Source organism: Amblyraja radiata, chromosome 17, assembly GCF_010909765.2.
Source record: "Amblyraja radiata isolate CabotCenter1 chromosome 17, sAmbRad1.1.pri, whole genome shotgun sequence".
In the NCBI taxonomy this organism is placed as follows: Eukaryota; Metazoa; Chordata; class Chondrichthyes; order Rajiformes; family Rajidae; genus Amblyraja; species Amblyraja radiata.
Window position 1 is genome coordinate 31083502 of NC_045972.1, and position 27094 is coordinate 31110595.

The 27094-nt window shown below is 43.4% G+C and overlaps 1 protein-coding gene across 17 annotated transcripts in view; it reads right to left on the bottom strand.

Annotated features, from left to right (window-relative positions):
• mtss2 (MTSS I-BAR domain containing 2) overlaps positions 1-27094 on the bottom strand; it is a 137644-nt gene that overhangs the window by 64793 nt on the left and 45757 nt on the right. The gene's annotated exons all lie outside the window — the stretch shown is intronic.

Consider the following 27094-nt stretch of genomic DNA (forward strand, 5'->3'; position numbering starts at 1 on the left):
TGATCTTGGGTGCTGTCTGTGGGGAGTTTGCATGCTCTCCTTCGATGTTACCTCCAATGTTACCTCCCACATTCCAAAGAAATGTAGGCTGGCAGTTTAATTGGCCACTGTAAATTGGCACTAGTATAGGTGAGTTGGAGAATCTGGAGGGGGGGGGGGAGTTGTTGAGAATTTGTGAGAATAGGTTACAAGGATAAAATAAAGGGGGAATTACATTTTTGTGTGAGCTGGCATAGGCTCAATTGACTGAAATGGCCTCCTTCTACAGTGCTCTCCATAATGTTTGGGACAAAGGCCCATCATTTATTTATTTGTCTCTGTACTCCACAATTTGAGATTTGTAATAGAAATAATCACATGTGGTTAAAGTGCACATTGTCAGATTTTAATAAAAGCCATTATTATACATTTTGGTTTCACCATGTAGAAATTACAGCAGTGTTTATACATAGTTTCTATTTTCTAGTAATTTTCTATTACACATCTCAAATTGTGGAGTACAGAGGCAAATAAATAAATGTGGGTCTTTATCCCAAACATTATGGAGAGCACTATACATCTTAAGTAAACTTTCCAAGGTATTGACTCCACAGCCTAATGGATCAGTTCCTCCTTAGTCGTCCTATTGTGACAACTGTTCGCTAATGACACCTAATTTCTGCACTTGCTCCACATCTTTCCTGGGCTACAAAAAAAAACTTTGGGCAAGTGACGGCATCTTGTACCATCTTGTCTGTTTCGTATCATCCTGCCTGTCCCAACACATCCCTGTATCCTGAGCAGACTTAGCATTCCCTGTAGTAAGTCCACAATCAGGTTGCTGATTGACCTCAAGTTAGACAAGCTAAGATGACCGACTTTCTTTGAGTAATGCCCCAATCCACCGTGTTGTGTGAAAAACATGTCTAGGCTGTGATATCAGACTTCCATTTGTTTACTTGAGCCAAAAGCATCCTCACAAGTCTGCCTGAAATCATGGTGGACCAATATAGACTAAAAACTGACCAGTGTTCCTTTGCCAACATGCCATGTGAACCAAGGACTCTGTGCTGAACATTTTTTAATCAGTCTGTGAGCAGAGGGGAAATGCTGATGCCGTTTATCAAAACGCAAAAGGGATTTTCTCAACCCTTGCAGTGCTGCCAGCAACAATGATATATAAGCCAACACGTAAGTAACACAGATGATGCTAAGATACCTGGTTCTAACATCAGCTACCTTTTACTGTGGTGAATGTAAAAATGCTGACATGTTCAATCCTTTCCCCGTCACAGCATTTTTTTGTTGGGATAATGGTTGAACATCGAGCTTTTCCATTTCAAACTGTTGGCTGTCTTGCTTCAGGCAAATATGATGGGCCCAAACTCACAGGAAAGTTTTCATCAATGAAACTATCACAGATCCAGGGCAATCAACAGCAATTTGCGGACTGCTGTATACGTGCCTGATCCCTGTATTCATCGGGACGGGCTCCTGTGACTCTCCGTCCTCTAACTTTCATTTCTGAACCTAGGTTCTAATTCCAACACCCCAAGTTATTTGACGTTTGTCGCCAGAAAATCAACACTGATGGATGTGAAAATCTCACCCATAAATGAGCATATATTACTAGAAAGACCAAGCCATCAGAAACAATATTGCATCATGCAATTTTCATCACTGCAACATTTTATTATTTGTTTTTAAGCAGGCGACTTCTATCCCACAAAATCCAGGGGATTGGACACTTCTAGCTGAATTGCAATTTTTCAGAAGTGAGAGATGGGAAAACCTTATTAATAGTTAACCACAATAGGAATGTTTTAAACAAAGTGTGCCATAGTAAGGACCTGGACCCACTACAATTCACCACTGCCACAACAGACCAATTACAGATGCAATCTTGCTGGCTCTCCACTGCACTGGAGCACTTGGACAGGAAGAACATAGACTTCAGGCTTTTGTTCATCGACTATAGCTCAACGCACTACACAATCTTTAGAGATACAACGCAGAAACAGGTACGTGCTGACCAGCGATCCCCATACATGAACACTATCCTACACGGACTCGGGACAATTTACAATATTACCGAGCCAATTAACCTACAAACCTATATGTCTTAGGGGTATGGGAGGATACCAGAGCACCAACTCTACCACTGCGCCACCGTGCCACCCTCCACCTAGGGTTACCTAGTATTACTGATTATTTATTTAATGCTGTATTGATTATTGTACACTTATAAGGGTGGCAAAGTGGCAGAGATGCTGCCTCACAGCGCCAGACATAGGTTCGATCCTGACTACGGGTGCTGTCTGTACGGAGTTTGCACGTTCTCCCTGTGGCTGCATGGGTTTTCTCCAGGTGCTCCAGTTTCCTCCAACAGCCCAAAGACTGCAGGTTTGAAGGTTAATTGTCCCTTGTGTGTAGGATAGAACGTGTATGGGTGATTGCTGGTCAGCGTGGACTCGGTTACCCAAGGGTCTGTTTCCACGCTGTATTTCTAAACTAAACTAAATTTTGTTGTGCTATTGCATTAATGGACCCATAAAGATGCAGCAAGTAAGAATTTCATTGTTTTGTTGCCTGGAAGAAATCCACAGGTAGAACATGAAAACTCCAAATGCATCCCCTTGAGTCAATGTAAGCTCCCATCGGTCCCATTTCCCCTCTCCTTATTTCCCTGCAGCTCTGCATCAACTTCTCTCACTCATGTCCATGAACTCCCCTTTGATCCGTTTGCCACTTAAGTACACCAGGGAAAATGTACAGTGGCCAATTAACCTTACAGTATGTCCTTGGGATGTGGGAGGAAACTGGAGCATCCAGAGGAAACCCATGCAGTCATGTACAGAATGCTGAGAGTCCACAAAGACAGCACCGGAGGACAGGGTTATTGCCTGCTGAAATTTGGTGATTTATTATTCCCGCTGAACATTCCGACACACACTCGAGTGCAGAATAAGTTTAGAGATTACAGATCAGCACTGGGTTGAAAGCCAAAGGCCAACAGCGATCCTGAGAATGGAACAGCCTGGGAAAATAAAAAAAATGTGGCTCCAATTTCAAGAAAAGCCTACCCTGCTTTTGGCCTCATTAAGTCTACTTACAGGTGAAAGAAAGTGTTGTAAACAGCTACTCATTTACAGAATGTTTTTCAATAATGCAGGCTGCTCAATCAACCTCGCTCTGCCAATGCAAACTGGAGTAACACAACTTCTGTTGACATTGTTGCAAGATGCCTGATCAAAGTATTTCAACTGCAGTCCACCATTTCAAATACCAGTATTATTTACTTTTGCATAATCATGCAAGACAAGGTATCAGTTTTCTTCAATTTTAGTTTTCATTTTTCTCACTACAGTTCTTCCGTGTCGTTGCCCACAAGGTATTGAGTGCCATTTGTTTTATGAGGAAATATTATTAGTGGTCTGCAGAAGGTAAAGTGTGATGGAAAAATTTACATTCAGCAGAATACATATAGGAAATGTACGCCATATCAATTATCTTCAACTTATTTCTACAATATGAAACTCTAATGAACTAGAATCATAAATGCTGTTTGATAATGGTGGCATACTGAAAGAGTTACTGCCTCACAACGTCAGAGAACTGTGTTTGACCACCCTGAGCATGGGTATTGTCTGTGTGGAGTTTGCATGTTCTCACTGTAACCATGTGGATTTCTTCCAGGCAATCCCAAAGTTAGTTACATCCCAAAGACGTGTGGGTTGTAGACTCTGTAATTTGCCCCTAGTGGGTTGGGAGTGGATACAAAAGTGGGATAACATACAACTAGTGTGAATGGTGATCAATGGTCGGTGGGCAGAAAGGCCTGTTTCCATGCTGTATCTTATAATCAATTTTTGCTCCCGTGTTATATATATATGATGTAATAAAATACTTTTCTGGTAACTGTTAGAAGCATTACTAGACTAAATCCCTTCCTATTCCCCCCCACTGCATGGAACTGCAATGGAACCAAGCTGTTCCTGTTGTAGGAAATTCTAATATGCTAAATCCCTTTCCACTTGCTATTACATTGCATGGATCCCAATAGTCACATTATTCCCCATTAACTCCCATATACAAAAATCTAAATTCCCACAAGACTGAATTCTAACAAATGTGAGCCTAAATTCAAACTGTAAAGATGATCAAGCACCAACTTCATTTGTTGTGTACGGACCAAGGCAGCTTATTAACACATCCACTGTATAGAATCCCAATAGGCCACACTGCTTCTCCTTAATCATTTTGGGTTACAATTCCTGTAGCTTCATTAAGGAATTACATTTAATAACTATCCAAACAATTGCAATCTACCACTGTGGTTCAGCAAACTAAATATGGTAAAAATTTACTGCAAGCCACGACTCCAAGCAACTGCATATTGTGGAGAGCCCTGTTCCAAACCTCGTCTTGTTCATTGTTTTCTCGTACAGTTTGTTGGATTGAGTCACTGAATGAATGGGGAATTAGGCTGGTGTTCAAAGAACTGTGAAGTAACTATTTATATCCTTGGTTTAGAGGGGCCCGATCCAAAGGATTTCTTGGCAAACTGTTCAGTACATTTATCTGCCGTCATCAGCAGTGGAGACAGCAGACTGGAAGTTCCAAAACCAGGCTTCTTGCATGTAATAAAATCAAGGAAGGGGCAATGTATCTATGGGGAATAAGATTCAGGACAAATAGCCGCTCTCATGTTCCGTGCTGAATAGAACTTACTGTCGGATGCCTTCTGTGATCACAGTGCTTTGCACCCTGTTAAATACTTTACATCCACTCACCATGGTAACATGGATTTTAATTTGCACACAGATAGCGCTCACTGACAGCAATGATATAATAACCATTTCCACAAGGGAGGTCCATAAACATCATCATTGAAATGATTACCTAGGAGGTAATGGGATCCTGAAAAATAAAGCACCTCTGAGCAGTGATAGGGTGAAATGTAGGAACACTTCACTGTTGGTAGCCTTAAGAGTTTCAAATGGTGATAGTTGTAGTCCCTGCACAGATTAGATGAGGCTGGTGTCTGTTCCACAAGGTTATCAGTTCCGAGCTGCTACTAATTTTGCTTTAGCTTAGTTTGGGGAGGGGGGTGGAGGGTGGATACTTTATGCAGCACAGTGGCACAGTGGTTCCAGTCTCTCCCTCACTGCTCCAGCGCCTGGGTGATCCTGACCACCAGCACGGCATTGCGGGGTTTGCACATTCTGTCGGTCACCACGAGAGGCCTGGCCCCCTGTTGCTCCCATGTGACTGTTTGCGGGTGAAGGAGGACATGTGTACAGCAGGATATCAAGTCCAAAGGCACAGACAGTGTCTGTCACCCTTTGTGTCGCTCTGCTTGACAAGGCTATACCAGTCTTTGTAACTGGAACGATATTATCATCATTTTATGAGGCCAGTGAGTTTTTATGAGTGACAACACAAAGGACACCACAATGGCACAGCTGGAGAGCTCCTGTCTCACAGCTCCAGCAAATCAGGTTCAATCCCGACTTCGGGTGCTGTCTGTGTTGAGTTTGCACATTCTCCCTGTGACCGTGGGTTTCCTCCCACATCCCAAAAACGTTAGTAGATCCACTGGCTGCCTTTCGTGTGTGTTTGTATGGGTGGGTGAATCTGAGGGGAGTTGATGGGATGTGAGAAGGTGTTGCTTACATGGTGACAAGATTAAATGGATAGCTCAAAAATGGAATGGACTCAATTGCCTCCTCCAATACCATGAGAAATAAGTATACAGGTCAACAGGGGACACAAATTCCTAACCAATGGATTCCCCTACATACGAACAAGATACCACAGTATTATTAGATTAAAAAATCTGACATTCCTACAAATGGCTGAAGTAGATTCCTCTTCCTCCACTTTTCGTAATTGTTCTTTCTTATCGGTATTGTGTGTTTTGGTACCGTTCATTACAATACTGTGAAGGTTTGGTTCCAATATCGAGTGATTCGGTTATTGACTTGTGTAAAATCGGAACCTATTTGTTACCTGAGGTCCAACAGACTGTATGAAATTTTATAAATCAATATTATCATGCAAGTTGGATCAAAAACCTGGGCCTCCGGTGAGTCCCCATCTTGGCTAAGGGATATAAAATACGTTCATGCTAATTATTCATTTTAAACATCTGCTTCCCTGGATTTGAAATAAAGGAACCAATATTGGTCTGTGTCTATTTGTAGAAATCTTAATGAAAACCATACTGTCACCAAACTTTGGTATTGATGTGAAGATGAAAAAACTGAAAACATTGTAAATCTCAAATAAAACCAGACAATGCTGGAAATACTTAACAGGTCAGGAAGCATCAGCTCGTCTTCAACCAAAAGCATTAACCCTGTTAATGCCTCCACAGAGGCTGTCTTGACCTACAGAGTATTTCTATAATTTCCAGCTGGAGTTGCGCAACATCACCCTATGAAAAAGCACCGTGATTGTCGCAAATCAACTTCATTTCCAATTGTAATCCAGACGATATGAATTCCTGCAATTGTCACCCACCCTACAAAGGATCTCACACATTTTGTTCTGATGATTTTCCTCTTCCTTTCACCGAGTCTTGCCATTACAGGTTGGACAAACAGGGAGCTAACCCCAAAGGAATAGTTGTTCTACTTTTCCACAATTACGGTTTGGACTGCTGTAAAGTGATTCCATGTACTTCTTGGCTGCAGTTTGTAAGCTTTATCTGCACCTCTCGGCATCTGCCTGTGTGGTTTTTGTTGTCTAAATTACTGTGAACTAAGCACCCAAATTTCAATTGTCTTTAATTCATTGAATAATACCAAATAAACTCTCATCAGGTGAAAAAGCAATAAAAGATGTTACGTATACAAACAAGATAAGAAACACAATTGTACAAGAGACTTCTTGTAGGCTGACTCTCCTCTTATAATTAATCTCTCCTAAAAATGAATATATCTTGAGGAATAAGACAGACCATTGCTTTGGCTGCCTGGCTAGGAGATTCCTGTTAAATCTCTTAGGCTTGCTGAGCTCAGTATTCTGAGCACTGTTCAGAAATCCGGGTCAGAAGTTAAAATCCCCAGAGACAGCCGCACAGCTGCTCTGAAGATTCAAGAAACTATATTACATTTGTGAGAAAAGTTGTTTAATAATTCATGAAGATTATTCCACAGTGCCCACAATAATGATGAGCAGACAGCAAATACATATTGTCGCGTCTTCCTACTTGGTCATCGCTTCAGAATCGACAGCCACCTTTGACATCTGCTGGCAATACCATTTAATAATGATGTAATAAGTGAAATCAAGTGGCATTAGAGAGCATAAAGGGCCCTGTAATCATAAATCTGTTATGGTTTGAATACCCCTAGTCTTATTAAAGGTACAGTCTCCATTGCAGAGAGTTGATGCAATTGGGCTCCAAAGATTCAATAGAGAGGTCCTGTTACCTCATCCACAAAAGCAAATAGAGGACGGATTATGCGTGACCTCCTCCTTACACCACAACTATTCAGCACTTCCAGGATAGGTGAATTAAGGATGATATAGTTACGGGATACCAGCCCATGTAATTGTGGTTGGGAGGGAAGGGGGGAAGGAATAGCACTCCATTTCTGTTAACTTTACATCTCAGCAACAGTTGGTAGTGGCAGAGAATGGAACATATCTCAGTTTATTGCCTGCTCTCAGCATCAGGATGACACGGGCAGCAAGAGAACAAGGCTCAGCCCCAGCAATGTTTCTGATCCTGAGCCTTGAGAGTGACCATCACCACTGAGGACCTTTACAAGGCCAGCATAGTCAACCTCTCACTTCTGGTCATGGTATTGTTTGTATCTTCAAGCCTAGCCATCACTCTAAATGTATTTTACTTTCTATTCTTGTATATTAATTCTTTTTGACTAAGATTAATTTCCTTTTAAATTGTTTCTCTGTTCATGCACTGAATAATATAACGTTTCCAACATCATAATTTCAGTGTTAATCATTAATTATTCCTCCATCTTACTGATTCATCACCCTGTTAAAGCCATATTTTTAATACTGTACATCCCTTAAAACAAAATTCACACATCCATTACACATCCCTTGTAATCTTCTCTTTCATTTAAAAAAAACTTTCTTCTGAATGGAATGGAATCACTCTGTTGATAATCAAATGCCAACTGTGTTTGTCTTTCCAGCTAGCTTATCAACTGCTTTAATGAAAGCTTTTAGGTTTGTTTTTAAATGTTTTTGAGTTTTAAATTCCAATTGTTTTGAGCTCACAAACTCACTATCCAAAATTATTTAAAATTTGTGTTATAATGTGTGCCCACAGTGGCAAATAATATCACTTTGGTGTAAGCAAGGTTTCACACATTCACCATCTCCACTCGATTAAGGATTTTACCATTGAACCATTGGTCATTTCAATATCTTTCTATCTCACCTTGAACAATGCTTGCCACTTAGCTGCCCATTGTGACTTTAGCATCATGACACCATGCCCTTAAATCTGGCATCATCCAGAACTCTTTGAGCACTGTGATGCTCCTTGATGTTTCTACCTATTGTTTTTACTGGAAATCCAATTCATGACTATAAATGGTGATAAGGTCATAAGTGAAATGGCCATAAATTAGGCTATTTGGCTCATCAGGTCTATTTTGCTATTCAATCATGGCTGATCTATCTCTCCCTCCTAACCCCATTCTCCTGCCTTCTCCCCCGACACCTGTGGCATTTCCAAATATGCAAAAGAACAGGGAAAATTTGAGCCGTTGGCCATTAAGCCCATCAATCCATCTCCATCGTTCATCACAATCTTGGCTGATCATTAACATTCTAGATATCTCTCAACCAGGATTTATCCTTACTAACTAAAGACACTTCCTACCTCCCTAGTCATTTAATTGTCTACAACTCCCAGCAGGGCTCAAGGCTGTTCCATCCCAATGGACCAACTCTCTCTTTCTGTTGGGCTGATGCTAAAGATCATGAATTGAGACCCAACTCTACCACACCAATCTCCGGCTTATAGACAATAGACAATAGGTGCAGGAGTAGGCCATTTGGCCCTTCGAGCCAGCACCGCCATTCACTGTGATCATGGCTGATCATCCCCAATCAGTACCCCGTTCCTGCCTTCTCCCCATATCCCCTGACTCTGCTATCTTTAAGAGCCCTATCTAGCTCTCTCTTGAAAGTATCCAGAGAACCGGTCTCCACTGCCCTCTGAGGCAGAGAATTCCACAGACTCACAACTCTCTGCGTGAAAAAGTGTTTCCTCATCTCCGTTCTAAATGGCTTACCCCTTATTCTTAAACTGTGGCCCCTGGTTCTGGACTCTGTCAACATCGGGAACATGTTTCCTGCCGCTAGCGTGTCCAAACCCTTAATAATCTTATATGTTTCGATAAAATACCCTCTCATCCTTCTAAACTCCAGAGTATACAAGCCTAGCCGCTCCATTCTCTCAGCATATGACAGTCCCGCCATCCTGGGAATTAACCTTGTAAACCTACGCTGCACTCCCTCAATAGCAAGAATGTCCTTCCTCAAATTAGGGGACCAAAACTGCACACAATACTCCAGGTGTGGTCTCACTAGGGCCCCATACAACTGCAGAAGGACCTATTTGCTCCTATACTCAACCCCTCTTGTTATGAAGGCCAACATGCCATTCGCTTTCTTCACTGTCTGCTGTACCTGCATGCTTACTTTCATTGACTGATGAACAAGGGCCCCTAGATCCCGTTGTACTTCCCCTTTTCCCAACTTGACACCATTTAGATAATAATCTGCCCTCCTGTTTTTGCTACCAAAGTGGATAACCTCACATTTATCCACATTAAACTGCATCTGCCATGCATCTGCCCACTCACCCAACCTGTCCAAGTCACCCTGCATTCTCATTGCATCCTCTTCACAGTTCACATCGCCACCCAGCTTTGTGTCATCTGCAAATTTGCTAATGTTACTTTGAATCCCTTCATCTAAATCAATGATGTCTATTGTAAATAGCTGCGGTCCCAGCACTGAGCCTTGCGGTACCCCACTAGTCACTGCCTGCCATTCTGAAAGGGACCCGTTAATCCCTATTCTTTGTTTCCTGTCTGCCAACCAATTTTCTATCCATGTCAGCACATCCATGTCAGAAGGGGAAAGGAGACAAGTGTTACATCTCCTGCGGTTGCAGAGAAAAGTACCTGGGGAGGGGGCGATTTGTGTGGGAAGTGATGAGTGAATCAAGGAGTCTCCGCGCCTGAGGTCTCCGCGAAAGGCGGAAAGGGGTGGAGATGGGAAGATGTGACTGGTGGTGGGATCATGTTAGAGATGACAGGAATATCGGAGGCTGATATGTTGGATGCAGACACCGGTGGGATGCTAGGTGAAGACCAGGGGAACACTATCCTTGTTCTGTCTGGGGAGAGGGGGGAGTGATAGCAGAACCATGGTACACAGAGGAGGCATGTGTGAGGGTTCCATCTATGATAGAAGATGGTGACCACATTTACTAAAGAAAGAAGACATCTCAGATGTCCTAGTATGGGAGGATTTTGGTATCAGATGCTGTGGAGATGTAGGGAATGGTGCCTTTGTAATAGCTAGGGTAGCAGGAGGTGTAGTCCAGATTGTTTTGGGAGTCGGTAGGTTTATAGTAGACATCAGTCGATAGTCTGCTCCCTGTGATGGAGGCAGATAGGCCAAGAAAGGGCAGAAAGGTGTGAGAGATAGTCCAGGTGTTAACAGGAACTGACTACAGTCTGTCGTCTACTTGAGGGCAGGGTGGAGGTTAGTGGTGAAGTTAATGAAATCCACAGGTTCTGCAATGATGCAGGCGGCAGCCCCGATGCAGTCCTTGATGAAGCAGAGGAAGAGTTGGGGGATGTGCCATTGTACGCAATTTGCAGAGGTAGGTCAGGAACAGGCTGGAAGTTATTCCTGGCAGCTGCCACCCTTGCAACCAAACCCTTAACAATCAGAGAAGTCACAGTGCAGCAGTTTCATCATACTATACTTCTGGGACATGCTGGTACATCAGTGCTAATTAGTTTTACATCTGGGACTGTGCCCACCAGGACTGGATCCAACTTGCTTCTCCCAAGTGACGGTAATTTTATTTTTGGTTTAGGGTGGGGTTTTTTTAATGAAATGGTTTAAAGTTCAAATGAAAGGTCTGCCTTTTGCATTCCGTTTAAGTATTTTTTTCGTTTTAAAAGGAGATGGAAAACGGTTAATCTGTTAACAGGAACTGACTACATTCAGTCTGTCATCTTCTTGGATCTGACCTCATCTAAGGCTTGCCAGAGAGGCACTGACGAGTAGCAGAGAGGAAATAATCAGTCCCAGTCATCTCCTGTCAGAGTCTGCGAACACAATCTAAACCATATGTCCGACTGCAATAATTATTCCAATAACTCGGCACAGCTGAGCTCAGGAACAGGCAAAAAACTCAAGTCAAGACTATTCCCACCATCAGACACATGAACAGATTAGCCGACCATGAGACAATGTTCCACCTCAGTTGTCACTGTGATGCCGTGAACACTCCCTGGCTCTGAGGGCAGAGTCTATGAACCTCTTCTCCTCCGTAATATGTTGGGTCCAGCTCTGCAGAAGCTGACAGCTCTCAAGCCACATGCATCCACTCTCGTCCCACAACTCCTCTCTCATTATTTGGGATCAAGAAGAGACTGTTCATAATGATACAACTTGCAAGATAAGAGTGCATTGTCATTGAATGAGTATTTGTCCTTTGGGGAAGGGGACAAGTCTGCCACAGATTACTCAGTGGGATAAATTCCTATTCTTCCAGTGTCTCACACATGCAATCCTAGGAGAATTTCGTAAAACAGTGGTTCACTGCAATTTCCACTCATGACTGTTGGTCCTCTCTCTATACATGCATAAAGTCTACCACAGATTCACTTACTCATGACTTGGGGAAACTGCAACCCCACAGGAAGTACAGACAAATTTCTTGTTGATCAGATTATTACTCAGTGCACCAAATTACTCAGGACACACCATGAGCACACTAACTTAATTTGGGAACTTTTGCTTAATTCATTTTTTGGGATTCGGGCATCACTGCCAAAGCCAATATTTATTGCCCTTGCAAAGAAGCAGGCGGTGAGCTTCCTTCTTCAACGGTTACAGCCCTTCTGAAGGTGAGCCTGTTATTGGAGACAGATTTGGGATTTGGACCAGATGATGATGATGGAATGGCTATATATTTCTAAGTCAGAGTGGAATATGACTTGAAGAAGAACCTGAAGGCAGTGGTATTCCCACAAGTCTCCTACTCTTGTCCATCTTGGTAGTGGAGACCATGGGCTTGGAAGGTACTGTTGGAGCAATAAAGGCAAGTAACTGCTGTACATTTTGTAGATGATACATACTGCAGCCACTGTGGAGATGATTGTTTATGGTGGAGTACTAGGTGCCCATTAGCAGGACTCGTATTATAACCGGAATAGTACTGTAAAAAGGATCATGACTATACAAGATCAGGTATTCAGGCAGGATTGCACACAGTTTGATTGTTAAGAGATTCTTGTGCAAGAAATAAACCTGCTATTTTCAACAGATTGTCCATTTTCAGCTGCCTCAAGAAACATGGAAAATAGGTACAGGAGTAGGCCATTCAGCCCTACGAGCCTGCACCGCCATTCAATATGATCATGGCTGATCATCCAACTCAGTATCCTGTACCTGCCTTCTCTCCATACCCCCTGATCCCTTTAGCCACAAGGGCCACATCTAACTCCCTCTTAATCATTAAAGATGCACACCAATCCAGCTGTGCTCTTATCTTACAACTATCTTAGAGAAGAAGGCCCATGTGCAAGAGAACCATTACCTTTAGGTGCAAGAACAGTTTCATCCCATCAACCATCAGGCTCTTGAACCCTACTTCAGCACTGAACTACTATGGACTTTGCACTTCTAAGGTTGCACTATGTATGTTGGCTTGCACTATCATTGTTTTACCTAGAAAACCAATTATTTATTGTATTTATGATACCTATAAAGATGTAGCAGTTAAGAATGTTCATTTTTCCAGTCCTAGTGCATATGACTCATGACTCTTCATTCTTTTCCACTAATTTCAATGTTTCCCCATTCTATCACACCAAAAAGACAAAAAGATATTGCATTGTTGTAGGTCCAGAGAATAATGAATGTGCAAAATGAACATCAGGCCCATTTTACATAATTCCAGTAATTAACTCAAGCAATCGGGTGGCACAATAGCACAGCGGTAGTGACACGGGTTCGATCCTGACTACGGATGCTGTCTGTACTGAGTTTGTACGTTCTTCCTGTGACCGTGTGGATTTTCTCCGGGTGTCCCGGTTTATTCCTGCATCCCATAGACATACAGGTTTGCAGGTCAATTGGTAACATTGTACATTGTCCTGAGTGTGTAGGATAGTGCTAGTGTACAAGGTGATCGCTGGTTAGCATGTACGAGATGATCACTGGTCAGCATGGACTCGGTGCGCCAAAGGGCCTGTTTCCACGCTGCAGCTATGATGTCTGAAGTCTAAAGTCAGTTGATGGTGTCAGTGGAGATGTGCTCAGATGACTGATAACTGTCCCTATACTATACTGGCACCTTGATTGTGGATATCAATGGAAAGAATTACAGGGTCAGAACAGCTGGGGCAGTTGTGGCACAGTCTTCAACGAACAATTCACAGAAGACAACCAACTGACTTGTGCATGATGCGTGGGTTCCAATACATGACGTGGAACCACATGGAAAAATGGCAGCATGACAAAGAAAACTGGCCACATGAATTGCTGAATTCCAGGAAGAAACCTCAGAAAAACAAGAGGGGGAATGGGAATAGAACACTGCGCACATTTGTTTAGTTTAGTTTAGAGATACAGCATGGAAATAGGTTCTTCGGCCTGCCGAGTACGCACCGACCAGCGATCCCAGCACAGTAACATTATCCTCCATACGCTAGGGACAATTTACACATATACCAAGCCAATTAACCTACAAACATGTATGTCTTTAGAGTGTGGGAGGAAACCGAAGATCTTGGAGAAAACCCACGCGGTGAAGGGGAGAACATACAAAATCCGTACAGACAGCACCTGTGGTCGGGATCAAAACCAGGTCTTTGGTGCTGCTAGGCCGCAACTCTACCGCGGCGCCACCAGAAGAACAGAAGTATACAGTCATGAAGGGCTTTGTTACAGTGAATAGGAAGGATCTGTCCCCCTTAGCAGTGTTGTAAAGCAGAATGTATGAACTAATACAGTTGACAGAAGAAATAGAAGGCAGGTTGAGGAAAAGTGTCTTTACTCAAAGAGGATGGGGCTTTGAATTCATGCCTGAAATATTAGGAGAGGCAGATTTCTCTGCCACCTCGACACGTTCAATTATTCTTTAAAGAGCCATGACCTGCAGGACCACGGCAGTCCTGCTTATGGTGGCGCGGCTAGTACAGCTTTTTTTAAAATGAGAACCTGTCCTTCAACAAAGTCGCCATTAACAGACTACCAAATCCCCTGACACAATAGAAACTAGAGTGGGGAACTGAGCCTGATTGTGGGGTGCAAGCTTGCGATATATGGCGATTAATTTTGATTGACAAGATTAAACTGCCCTAATATGGCAAAAGGAGCAGGGTGCAGGACTGGTGTGGTGAGAGCAAGAATGACAGGCAGAGACGGAGAGATAAATGAAGGGAAGTAATGAAAGGAGTGAATGGAATGGGAGAGGAGTGAGGGGGAATGATGATGGTGAAAGGGGAAAGTGGATGGGAAAGATGGAAGAGGGCAGAAAGGTAAAATGAGAGAGATGGCAGAGCCAAGAGGAAGGGTACTGAGGAGGGAGGAAGAGAGAAACTAGGCATTTTGCACCCTTGCAGATAATGCTAACAGTTGTACTACCAGTCTGAAAAGACATGGAAGATGATATAATATAATGGATCAGTCATGAGGAGAGAGCAGAAGGTTGACAGAGGTAAGAATGTATCAGCGGCAATGTGAAATTCAGGCTGTGAGTACAGCCAAACTGCAGCCGAGAAGATGCCTGTGATGTGTTGAGCAGCTAATAACTTCATCTCTGCATTTCATAAACAAAACCTGCTATAATACAGCTCCAACTGTGACAATGGCATGTGCCAAATAGCTTACAACAAATGGGAGTTTAATTGCTGCTTCAGTGGAGAAACTGGCTCCCATGGAATATGGCAAGCTTCCAAAAAAAGCAGTTCAAGGATGAACAGAGCAGTTGTATTTCAACAATACCAAGTTGGGGAACAAATGATTGTCAAGAGGACATGGTGACTGCTTTATTAAATGCTGCCCAGAACTCAATGGAAGTTCAATGAATGCCTCACCTGGAAGGTGCATCATTGATGGTCCAGCACACCTTCAGCAATGCCAGTCCAGATCTTCCATCGGTGGCGCCAGCAATGGCTGCCTCGCCAGCAGTTGTTAGTCCTGTCTCCCTTTTTGTTATTTTTAGCGTGTATTAAGGTATGTTTTAAATGTTTCTTGGTATGTCTTATTTGGAGGGTGGTGGGAATAGGGGGAAACCATTTCCCAGTCACTTACCTGGACAGAGATGCGTCTTCTCTCTGTGTCGCATCTTCGCACCCCCCCTCGCGGCCTAACAACTGGATTGGGGCGGCCTTTCCTACCGGAGACCAGCCAGAGCTTCAGCAGCGGTGCAGTACTGATTTACCATCGCGGAGCGGGCGATCCCTTGCCGGGGATCGACTGTGTTGGAGCGCCGGAGTGTTGGGCCTGCTGACTTTAACACCGTGGAGCTGTGGTTTGCGGAGCTTCTAGCCATGGGCGGCGCTGACTTTAACATCGTGGAGGCCGGAGAACTTTTGCCGGGCGTCGCCAGTGTTGGAGTTCCGTCCAGCTCGGCCTGTGGACTTCGGAAGCCGCAGAATCCGGTAGGAAGCCGCCGATTCGGAAAGTCAAAGTCGCGAGTGTGTTCCGCCGTTCTGATGGCGGAGTATCGATCATCCCGGCGAGAGGGCCTGTACATCGGGCCATCTGTAGCGGCAACTGCGGAGGGTTCAAAGGCTCCGACCACGGGTGAACAAAGAGGAAGATGACTGAACTTTATTGCCTTCCATCAGAGTGGGAAACGTTGATTCTGCTGTGGTGGATGTTTATGTTGGACTCTATCGTCTATTGTGTTCTTTTTATTCGTATGGCTGTATGGTAACTCAAATTTCACTGTACCAATTGGTGCATGTGACAATAAATGTGAACTTGAACTTGCTGCCAGACCTGAACCTGGAAACCTTGCACCCCAACAAGAGTCCCGGCCCCAAGTCCCAACCAAACTTGCAGCAATTAAGAATTTATCCAGTGCATGTGACAAATAAATACTCTTGACTCTAGACGCAGCTAAAACAAGGACAGACCCAAGTTTGGTCTAGAGAGTTGGGTTTAACGTCCACCTTATAAGGAAGGGAGGATGAGAGTGTTGAGAAAGGGAATTTCAGAGGACTGTGACAACTGAAAACATGACCACAAAGTAACGGAAACGTCTGAAATTGGTGATGAGGCCAGGATTAGAAATCTGGGAGGTTTCTGGAGTTAATAAGAGATGAGAGGGATGGGAAAGGGAGGGGGCAAAGGCAAGTCCGAAGCATTGCTAGTCGGAGAACCAATACAGATTGGAAGGCACGGGAGTGATGCATGATTGACCGGTAGTTACCCACTATGTATTGTGAACACATTATTTGCAATGGAATAGAGAAAACACAAAGATAGAGAACACTGCAAGTAATGAACAACTGGATAACATTAAGTGCAAAACTGTGGCAAATATATTTCAATACACTTCAATGTACAATGAGTAAAAATCAAACTGCCAGAGGAACTCAGAGAACATCATCTATGAGGGAAATTTACGGATGATGTTTCAGGCCGGAACCCTTACTCCACCCTTCTCCAGTTCCCTTCACAGATGATGCTCGACTTGCTAAGCTCCTCCAGCAGTTTTTTTCCCCTCAAGATACCAGCATCTGCAAGCTCTTGTGTTTTTAATGTAGTGAGATACACTCACTTGGGACCACAAATGGATAAAGGAGAGCACCTTCTGAAGTGGTAACAGGTTAGAAACAGGAAATTCAAAAACCTGGCAGTAGGTGGGAGCAAGAATCAGAAGAAGCAGCAGTCATATGAATCAAAGAGTATGCTCCGTTATTCAAATCCTGGCTGCCGCACACATCCCACTTTCAAATCCATGCATGGGTGAGTGAAATCAAATGTGACAGGAAATAATTTTTAAAAATGCTGACGGAATGCAATTCTTTGTGTCTACAGGACTGGTGGTGACAGGACAGTTCAGTTGCCAGTTAACAGCTGAGAAGCAACTGTCCTGGAATCCCGAAAGGTGCAACGAGACCTGGGTGTGCTTGTACATCAGTCATTGAAAGTAAGCATGCAGGTACAACAGGCAGTGAAGAAAGCTAATGGCATGTTGGCCTTCATTGCGAGAGGATTGGAGTTTCGGAGCAAGGAGGTCCTACTGCAGTTGTACAAGACTCTGTTGAGACCGCACGTGGAGTATTGTGTGCAATTTTGGTTTCCTAGTGTGAGGAAGGACATTATTGCTATTGAGGGAGTGCAGCGTAGGTTAATTCCTGGGATGGCGGGACTGACATATGATGAAATCATGGGTCGACTGGGCTTGTATTCACTAGAATTTAGAAGGATGATAGAAACATATAAAATTCTTATCGAAACATATAAAATTCTTAAAGGATTGGACAGACTAGATTCAGAAAAAATGTTCCCGATGTTGGGGGCGTTTAGAACCAGGGGTCGCAGTTTAAGAATAAGGGGTAGGCCATTTAGGACTGAGGAAAAACTTTTCCACCCAGAGTTGTGAATCTGTGGAATTCTCAGCCACAGAAGGCAGTGGAGGCCAATTCACTGGATATTTTCAAGAGTAAATAAACTAGGTTCTATAATGACAAACCCCACTCACCCACTCCATGCCCTGAAGGTGATCAAGAGCAGCATCTTCAGTCAGAGGCTGATTGCACCAATGTGCAAAACGGAGAGATACAGGAAGTCCTGTTTACCAGCTGCTATAAGACTTTATAATGAGCATAAATAACTGCACTTTTAAAAAAAAAATTAATTGTATTTTAACTTGTATTTTAACGTATTTTAACTTGTTATGTATGAAAGCGTGGTGTTATGTTTGTCTTGAAGCTGTCGTGGCACTGTAATTTCCTGAAAAGGATTATTAAAGGAATAATCTAATCTGATTTAGCTCTTAGGGCTAAAGGAATCAAGGGAAATGGGGGAAAAGCAGGAACGGGGTACTGATTTTAGATGATCAGCCATGATTATATTGCATGGCGGTGCTAGCTTGAAGGGCCGTATGGCCTATTCCTGCACCCATTTTTCTATGTTTCTAATCTGGAGGAATGCGTTTTCAAACTGCTCTACTTCTTGCCTGAGGGGCGAGGGGAGAAGATGGAGTGACTGGCGTTAGACTGGTCCTTGATAATGTTGGTTGCCTTGCTGAGGCAGTGTGAAGTGTAGATGGAGACACTGGAAGGGAGGTTGGTTTGCATGATGATCAGGACTACGTCCACAACTCGCTGCAATTTATTGCGGTCTTGAATGGAGCAGTTCCCAAACCATGCTGTGAAGCATCTGTAGACACGAGGGCTGCTGGTGACATGTTGAATTTCCTAAGCCTTTGAAAGGAAGTAGAGGCATTGGTGTGCTTTCTTCACATTTGCTGGTCCAGGACAAATTGTAGCGTTGTTACAAAATCCTACCATCAGTGACGCTCCAGATCTGCCCACTGCCTGTGCGTGCGATTCCGGAGGCTGTGGGAGGGGGCGGGATTAAAATGCGGGTTTGTATTGGTTGTCGGAGAGGGATTTGCTCGGACTATAAGCTGATGAAGAAAATTCGTTCTCCGATGCAATTCCCGTTTTTTTTTTTTAAGTTTCTGGTCGATTGCATAATTGGATTGAAGTTAAACGCAACTTCTAACGCCTTCAACATCACGGATCGCAAGTGCAGGACAAAACAAAAGGTATGTTGTTTATTTAACATCTTATCTAGCTTGTTGGTGTGGTTTCATTTTAATCTGATGATGCGAAATATGTTATTTAGGCCCCGATATCGACTGTGTCTTGCCTGCCGATCGGGGCTTAAATCATGGCAGCGGCCACATTCCGATCTATCACAATCCAGAAACATCCACGCTAAAGATAATCAAATTCTTTTTTTTTTTTGCATAATCATAGAAACATAGAAAATAGGTGCAGGAGGAGGCCATTCGGCCCTTCGAGCCAGCACCGCCATTCATTGTGATCATGGCTGATCGTCCCCTATCAATAACCCGTGCCTGCCTTCTCCCCATATCCCTGACTCCACTAGCCCCTAGAGCTTTATCTAACTCTCTCTTAAATCCATCCAGTGACTTGGCCTCCACTGCCCTCTGTGGCAGGGAATTCCATAAATTCACAACTCTCTAGGTGAAAAAGTTTTTTCTCATGTCATAAGAACATGCAAATCATCTATATTTTGTGTTATTGTCTATCGATGATCAATATTTTCATACTAAATATCTGACTGAAAACTTCCACAGTACAATCTGAGGAGTATGATGATGCTACTGATTATGATATGTAAATGACGGCCAAGTGAGACAGGCCCTTAAGGCCATGAGACTTTCCTTTTTTTGACACTGGGGTTCTAATGGTCTTCTTGAAACTTGAACGGAGTAGGGAGCAATTGAAGATGTCCGTGAACACGCATGCAAGTTGGTGCGCGCAGTTCCTAAGGACGCAGCCTGGAATTCCATCCGGCCAGTTGCTTTCCGTGGATTCACCCTCAAGAAGAATGATCTAACTTCTGCAAGTGACCCTGGGAAAAGGCACACTCGAGTCTAACACAACGGATTCACCTCAAAGCAAGCCTAGAATGCACTGTTCATCAAGGAGGGCCACATTATCAGCAGCAATGCTGCCTTGCTTTGCTCTTGTGCTATATTGTTCAATGTTCTTGAGAAACTAAGTTAGATGATGAGTGTAAGGAATATTTTGTTTGTAAGTACCATGGTTCATCTGACAGCCATTGTTGCCGACTGGATTTAAGATCCTAGGTCAGACAGGATCTCTGAGAGAAAAACAGAGTCACCGCTTCAGATCAGAAATGTGTTCTGACGAAAAGTCTCTGATCCAAAATGTTGACTCGATTTCCTTTTCCGCAGGTATTGCCTAACCTGCTGAGCATTTCCAGCATGTCCTACCTTTATTTCATCCGACATTCCAGGGTTTGTTAGAAATCAGTTTAAAATCTCAGTCAGCAAGTAGCCATTGTGGAGTCGCTTCAAATGACTACGTGTAGTCTATTAATGATCAGCGTTAAGCATCAAAGTTGGATCGCAGCACAAGGATGTAATTCAAACTCAAGCACCAAATCAAAGCAAAGCCTTGTAAAGCAAAGATAATGTGTGCATTTTATTTCACTTCGTCTGTTCCTTCTTTGTACAGGCCTTACAATGAATGGAAGCCAGCAATGAGACTGGTTAATGAGCAATTCCCTGTAAAAGGGCAACACCAGAGAGAAAGATTCATTCGCACACCAGGGAAGGAATGGGACAGGCAAGGTATTGACCTGACAGTGTTAACAATTAAGCAATAATATCACAATTTGTCACCATCACAGCAGGGCAACAACAGCTTATTACATTATAAATGCCATATAAGCGCAAAATATATTCCAGAGAGTTTTGGAAAGCACCATGGTGCAGTGTGTTACCAAAGCCACATATGCTAGTATAGATGGCCCATGGAAAAGCAAGGTTAGTGTCACAGTCGTACTGTGCGGGAATAGACCCTTCGGCCCGCCATGCCCATGCCAACCATCAAGTGCCCATCTATATTAATCACATTTACCAGCTCATGGTCCATAACCTTCCACACTTTGATGATTCAAGTGCTCTTCTGGGCATTTCTTAAAATGTTGGGAGAGTCCCTACCTCCACTAAGGCAGTCTGTTCCAAATTCCAACCATCTTCTGGGTGAAAGCATTCCGTATCAGAGCTTGCAACCTTTTACTCCTTGCTCTCTGGTTAGAGATGCCTCAGCAATTGGGAAATCTTTACTGTTGTCTACCTTATCTGTGCACCTTATAACTTTGTGCATCACTTGCAGGTCTCTCCCTCTGCACCCCCCCCCCCCCCCCCCCCCCCTCCCTCCCACCCCCTTCAAAATTCTACACTCCTATGAAAACAAGCCTAGCCCATCAGGTTCTAAACATCATTGTAACAGAAGTGGAGAACACTGGAAATGTTGGGAGAGGGCTTTCTGGAACTTTAATCCCAGGCAGGATCAACAACAATAAAATAAATCCAATATGTGCAGAAGGGTAGGGTTTAGAGAAAGCCACACGCCTTGGATGGTTGTTGAAATGGCAGAGAACCATGCAAAATTGAGATGAATAGATTGCAGTCTTCATTTAGTCCCATGCATAGCAAGTGATGTATGATGAGCCTTTAAAAATTATACTCCGATTTCAGCTGTAATATTCTGTCCCTTCTTTGCCGTGACATAAAGAAGGATGGCATGGCTGCACATATTTACTGGAAACATGCTAGGAGATGGGTCATGTCTGACAGAAGGAGAGGGTTGACAACATAGAATTACTTGTTTTACAGCAGAGACACAGAGGAGAACAAAATAGAGCTGCTCACAATTCCGATGGGTTTTAGTGGAATAAATAAGGAGAAACTGCTTCCACTGGCTAGTGGATTAGTAACAGATACTGGCCAAATCCCAGCGTGGCAAGTGCACTTTCTTGATGAATTATGATTGAGTTGTACTAAACATCTGCATTGGCCCATCACCAAAATAAGACAGACCTTGAAAAAAAATTACAGAGATGCAGAGAAAAAGCAAGGCCCGGAACTAATAAGGTAATGGTTTCAAAGAGTTGGAGTTACACAATAAGTCAAATAACTCTCTCCTGCACTTCATGATTCAAGTAAGGATTTTTATTTTGAAAGTAAATGGAGGCTGTTGGGTGTGTGAATCCCTTCAGGTGAATATTTCCCAATGATTGAAGACAGTCAATCGACAAACTGAAAACCATTGGGCAAAATATTGGTCCTAGATCAGAACTCTAACAATCTCACTGGCTTTGCACTGTGTAGCAGCTATTTGCTTATATGTACAGTGACTTTCGAATGATGGGGTGCCTCCCTCGTTTCTTCCTTAGTACAGGACTCCCCTGTCTTTAAAATGCAGAGGCAGAGAGGGCAGCTCAAACACTTGTGTTGTATACACCAGTAACCTAGTGCTATCAGCCCCATTCTTTATGAGGCAGAGAACCACCACCATCAGCCTTAAAGAAGCACCAGCATGGTTGAAGAGAATTTTTGTATCCAACCTCTTAACTAGAATCAACAGACAGCAAACAGGAGCAGGTCATACCTGAATTTGACTTTCCCCAAACCCAAATGGGGTCTTTTGTAATGGAAGGGTCGTGACTCAAAACACTTTCTATCCATGTCCTCCAAAGATGTTGCCTGAACCGTTGATGTACTTCAGCAGTTTGTTTTTTATCCTTTTAAATCCTGCCAGATCCAACACTTTTCTCACCCCTTGATGATACAGGAATAACCTGTGCCACAACAGTATCTTGAAGCAATTTACATTTCAAGAATCTGCTGTGTGAAGACATTGCTGCTCGAGCTTCAATTCAATTCAATTCAATTCAATTTATTGTCATTTGTACCCCTTGAGGTCCAAACGAAATGCCATTTCTGCAGCCATACATTACAAACAAATAGACCCAAGAGGTAGATTGGTAGAATCTGGGGCAATTGATGAGAATGTGGGGAGAATAAAACGTGGGATTACTGTAGGATTAGTGTAAATGGCTGGTTGGTAGTTAGAATGGACTTACCATATAACCATATAACAATTACAGCACGGAAACAGGCCATCTCGACCCTTCTAGTCCGTGCCGAACACGTATTCTCCCCTAGTCCCATATACCTGCGTTCAGACCATAACCCTCCATTCCTTTCCCGTCCATATAACTATCCAATTTTTTTTTAAATGATAAAAACGAACCTGCCTCCACCACCTTCACTGGAAGCTCATTCCACACAGCCACCACTCTCTGAGTAAAGAAGTTCCCCCTCATGTTACCCCTAAACTTCTGTCCCTTAATTCTCAAGTCATGTCCCCTTGTTTGAACTTGGGGCTGTAGTACCTGTTTCCATGCTGTAAAGTCTTTTCATTTCTAAAACAAAGCTTTGTGTTTTCCTTTACACTCTTTCTCCAGAATGGCAAGAACAGATCGCCATCCCAAATTTGAAACCAGCTTCCTCTGGCATTTGGTTTCATATATCCACCACCCTCTGTGTGAATAAATTGCTCCTCATGACTTTTCAACCCCCCCCCCCCCCCCCCCCCCCCCACCTCACCTTAATTAGATGCACTCTAGTTATTGACTTTGCTACCCTGTGACCATTCACCTCATGTTTTTATATACCTTTAAGGTCACCCATCAGCCTCCTGACCTGCACAGAAAAATGACCCAGCATATCCAGCCACTCATCACTCAAGCCTTCTAGTGCTGGTAACATCCTGGCAAAAGGGACTAAATGCCATTTTCATCACCCTATCTACTGTGTTACCACTCTCTGTCTACAACACTGCAGGCCTCTACCAAGTAATGTGCAACTCTTGCCCTTGTTTTCTTTACCAAAATGCATTGGCTGATACTTGTCCGAGTTAAATTCCATGTTCCATTTTTTGGCCCACTTTCCTAATTGATCTTCATCCTTTCGTAAACATAGATAGCCTTCCTCACTGTTCTACCAATTTTAGTGTAATCGGCAAATTTACTAATCATGTTAACTACATTGTCATCATCCAAATCGTAAATGTAGATGACGAACAGCACTATCCCTGTAGCACACCACTGGTCACCAGCCTCCAAGCTGAATAACGACCTTCCACTAGCATCCACTGACTCCTTCCACCATGCCAATTTTGAATCCAGTTGGTTAATTCACTCTGGTACCTTGTGGAAGGAGAAGGTCGTAGGTCGGATCAGATATATAGCTTCCATCTGGATGTTAGGGTAAGAGATTCAAAAGGGGAGTGGTCCCAGTCAGGCTAATCTAGTTACCAGAATAACCAACAATGGTCACTGTTTGGAGTATGTGGACAAATTTCCCCAAGAATGCTTCAAAGACGAGCATTAATATTTTCTCTCTCTCCCTTCTCCTTTCCTCACCCTCTCTCACATTGGGAAATTTCATGTTCAGATAACTTTATTCTTAATTTGAACACACAAGAAAAGAATTTCTCTTTATTGACCTGAACAGCTCCTTTCATCAGATCTTCCTTGTCTTCCATACTAAAGTTAACAAGCCCACTGTAAACCTTGGCGTGACATGTTGGCCAACACACATCTCGAGGCAATTATAGAAAGTCATGCAATAAACGCCAGATTCATAAGTGTATCCAGAGAACAACAGAAGCTTGGTGCAGTTGCCTTCCAAAGCAGTTTGACCTACTTTCCCACAGACTGTTGGTTTTGGGCTTTTGTAAACACTGCAACAATAATCAAACATCTGGCATCAGCTGGGATCCACCCCTGCAAAGGCCAAATATGTGGAAAATTAGCGACTGGAGATAAAAGTGGAAGAGATTTCCATCAAAGTTGTAGAAACTGCTCAAATTTTGAGTGTCCCGGTGCTGAATCTGGCTAGTTGAGTCACTCAGCTTGTTGCCTTGGTCATCAACCATCCCCAGATTCTACCACTTGGTGCAATTTTGAGTGACCAAGTAACCTACCAACCCGCATTCCTTTGAGAGGTGGTAGGAAAATGGAGCACCCAGAGGAAACACACACGGGAAAACATGCAAGCTCCACATGGACAGCACCCAGGTCTCTGGCACCACTTTACTAGCTGCACTATTGTGCCACCCAGTGGCTCTCATTTAAGAGTCTGAAGGTTGTGGGCTGGTAGCCCACTTGGTAGATTTGGAGTTTGTTCTCTAGTGGAATGCTCAAAGAGCAAACATAGGGGAGCACGCTGCTCTTCAGATAAAACATCATAATGGGAATATAGCCAATGAACTGGCCTCGACTACCCTCTGTGGCAGGGAGTTCCAGAGATTCACCACTCTCTGTGTGAAAAAAGTTCTTCTCATCTCGGTTTTAAAGGATTTCCCCCTTATCCTTAAGCTGTGACCCCTTGTCCTGGACTTCCCCAACATCGGGAGCAATCTTCCTGCATCTAGCCTGTCCAACCCCTTAAGAATTTTGTAAGTTTCTATAAGATCCCCTCTCAATCTCCTAAATTCTAGAGAGTATAAACCAAGTCTATCCAGTCTTTCTTCATAAGACAGTCCTGACATCCCAGGAATCAGTCTGGTGAACCTTCTCTGCACTCCCTCTATGGCAATAATGTCCTTCCTCAGATTTGGAGACCAAAACTGTACGCAATACTCCAGGTGTGGTCTCACCAAGACCCTGTACAACTGCAGTAGAACCTCCCTGCTCCTATACTCAAATCCTTTTGCTATGAAAGCTAACATACCATTCGCTTTCTTCACTGCCTGCTGCACCTGCATGCCCACTTTCAATGACTGGTGTACCATGACACCCAGGTCTCGCTGCATCTCCCCTTTTCCTAGTCGGCCACCATTTAGATAATAGTCTGCTTTCCTGTTTTTGCCACCAAAATGGATAACCTCACATTTATCCACATTATACTGCATCTGCCAAACATTTGCCCACTCACCCAGCCTATCCAAGTCACCTTGCAGTCTCCTAGCATCCTCCTCACAGCTAACACTTAGCTAACGATTATATGTTATTCCGATATACTATGTAAGGTGTCCTTGAGATGTTTGAAAGGCGCCCATTAAATAAAATCTATTATTATTATTATTAACACTTCCCCCCAGCTTAGTGTCATCCGCAAACTTGGAGATATTGCCTTCAATTCCCTCATCCAGATCATTAATATAATATAATAAACAATCTAGTCAACGCTCCCCCATAATCCTATGGATCTGCAATATCTCAGGTCACCCCTTCTCTACAAGTAGAGAACACCCTATTACTTGCAAGTGTGAGGTGTTATGGTTTGAGAGGTCAAAAATTAGGGGAAATTATACAATGAATGGCATGACCCTTAACAGCATTGATGTAGAGAGGGACCTTGGAATCCAAGTCCATAACTCCCTGAAAGTGGCAACACAGATAGATAGAGTGTTAAAGAAGGCATATGGTATGCTTGTTTTCATTGAGTATAAGAGTCAGGAAGTCATGATGCAGATTTATAGGACTTTGGTTAGGCTGCATTTGGGGTTTTGCGTGCAGTTTTGGCCGCCCCATTATAGATAAGGATGTGGAGGCTTTGGAAAGTGTGCAGAGGAGGTTTACCAGAATTATGCCAGGATTAGGGGGTATTAGTTGCAGGGAGGTTGGATAAACTTGGATTGTTTTCTCTGGAACGCCGGAGGTTGCGGGACCAGATAAAAGTATACAATTATTTTTATTTACACACAGAAAGTGGCGAGTACCTGAAATGCGCTGCTGGGGTTGGTGGTGGAGGCTGATACAATAGACGCATTTGCGACTTTTAGATTTGAGACATGGGTATGCAGCAAATGGAGGGGTATGGACTATGGACAGGTAGATAGGAGATGGTCGGCTTCAGGTTTGGCGCAGACATAGTGGCCTGAAGGGCCTGTTCTTGAGCTGTACTGCTCTATGATTTTAATGGACACTTCACTTTGTCAGCTTCCTCCCTCCACCGACGACTCCTCCTCTTTCTCCCGTCACTCTGTCCACTCTTCCCTTCCCCCCACCACCACTATCACCAAGAGGAGAGGCACAAGGTTTACACAAATCGATAACTTTATATTTGTTTCCTCCACTAGGCAGGAACAGCACTAATCAACAGTACAGCCAAGGTAAGTCATATCAATGGCGAAATAAGAAATTACAAATGCTGATTTACAAAGAAAACCTCACAAATTGCTGGAGTAACTCAGCCAGTCAAGCAGCATCAGACAGCTGCCTGACCCGCTGTTACTCCAGCACTTTGTGTCATATGTGTAGGAAAGAACTGCAG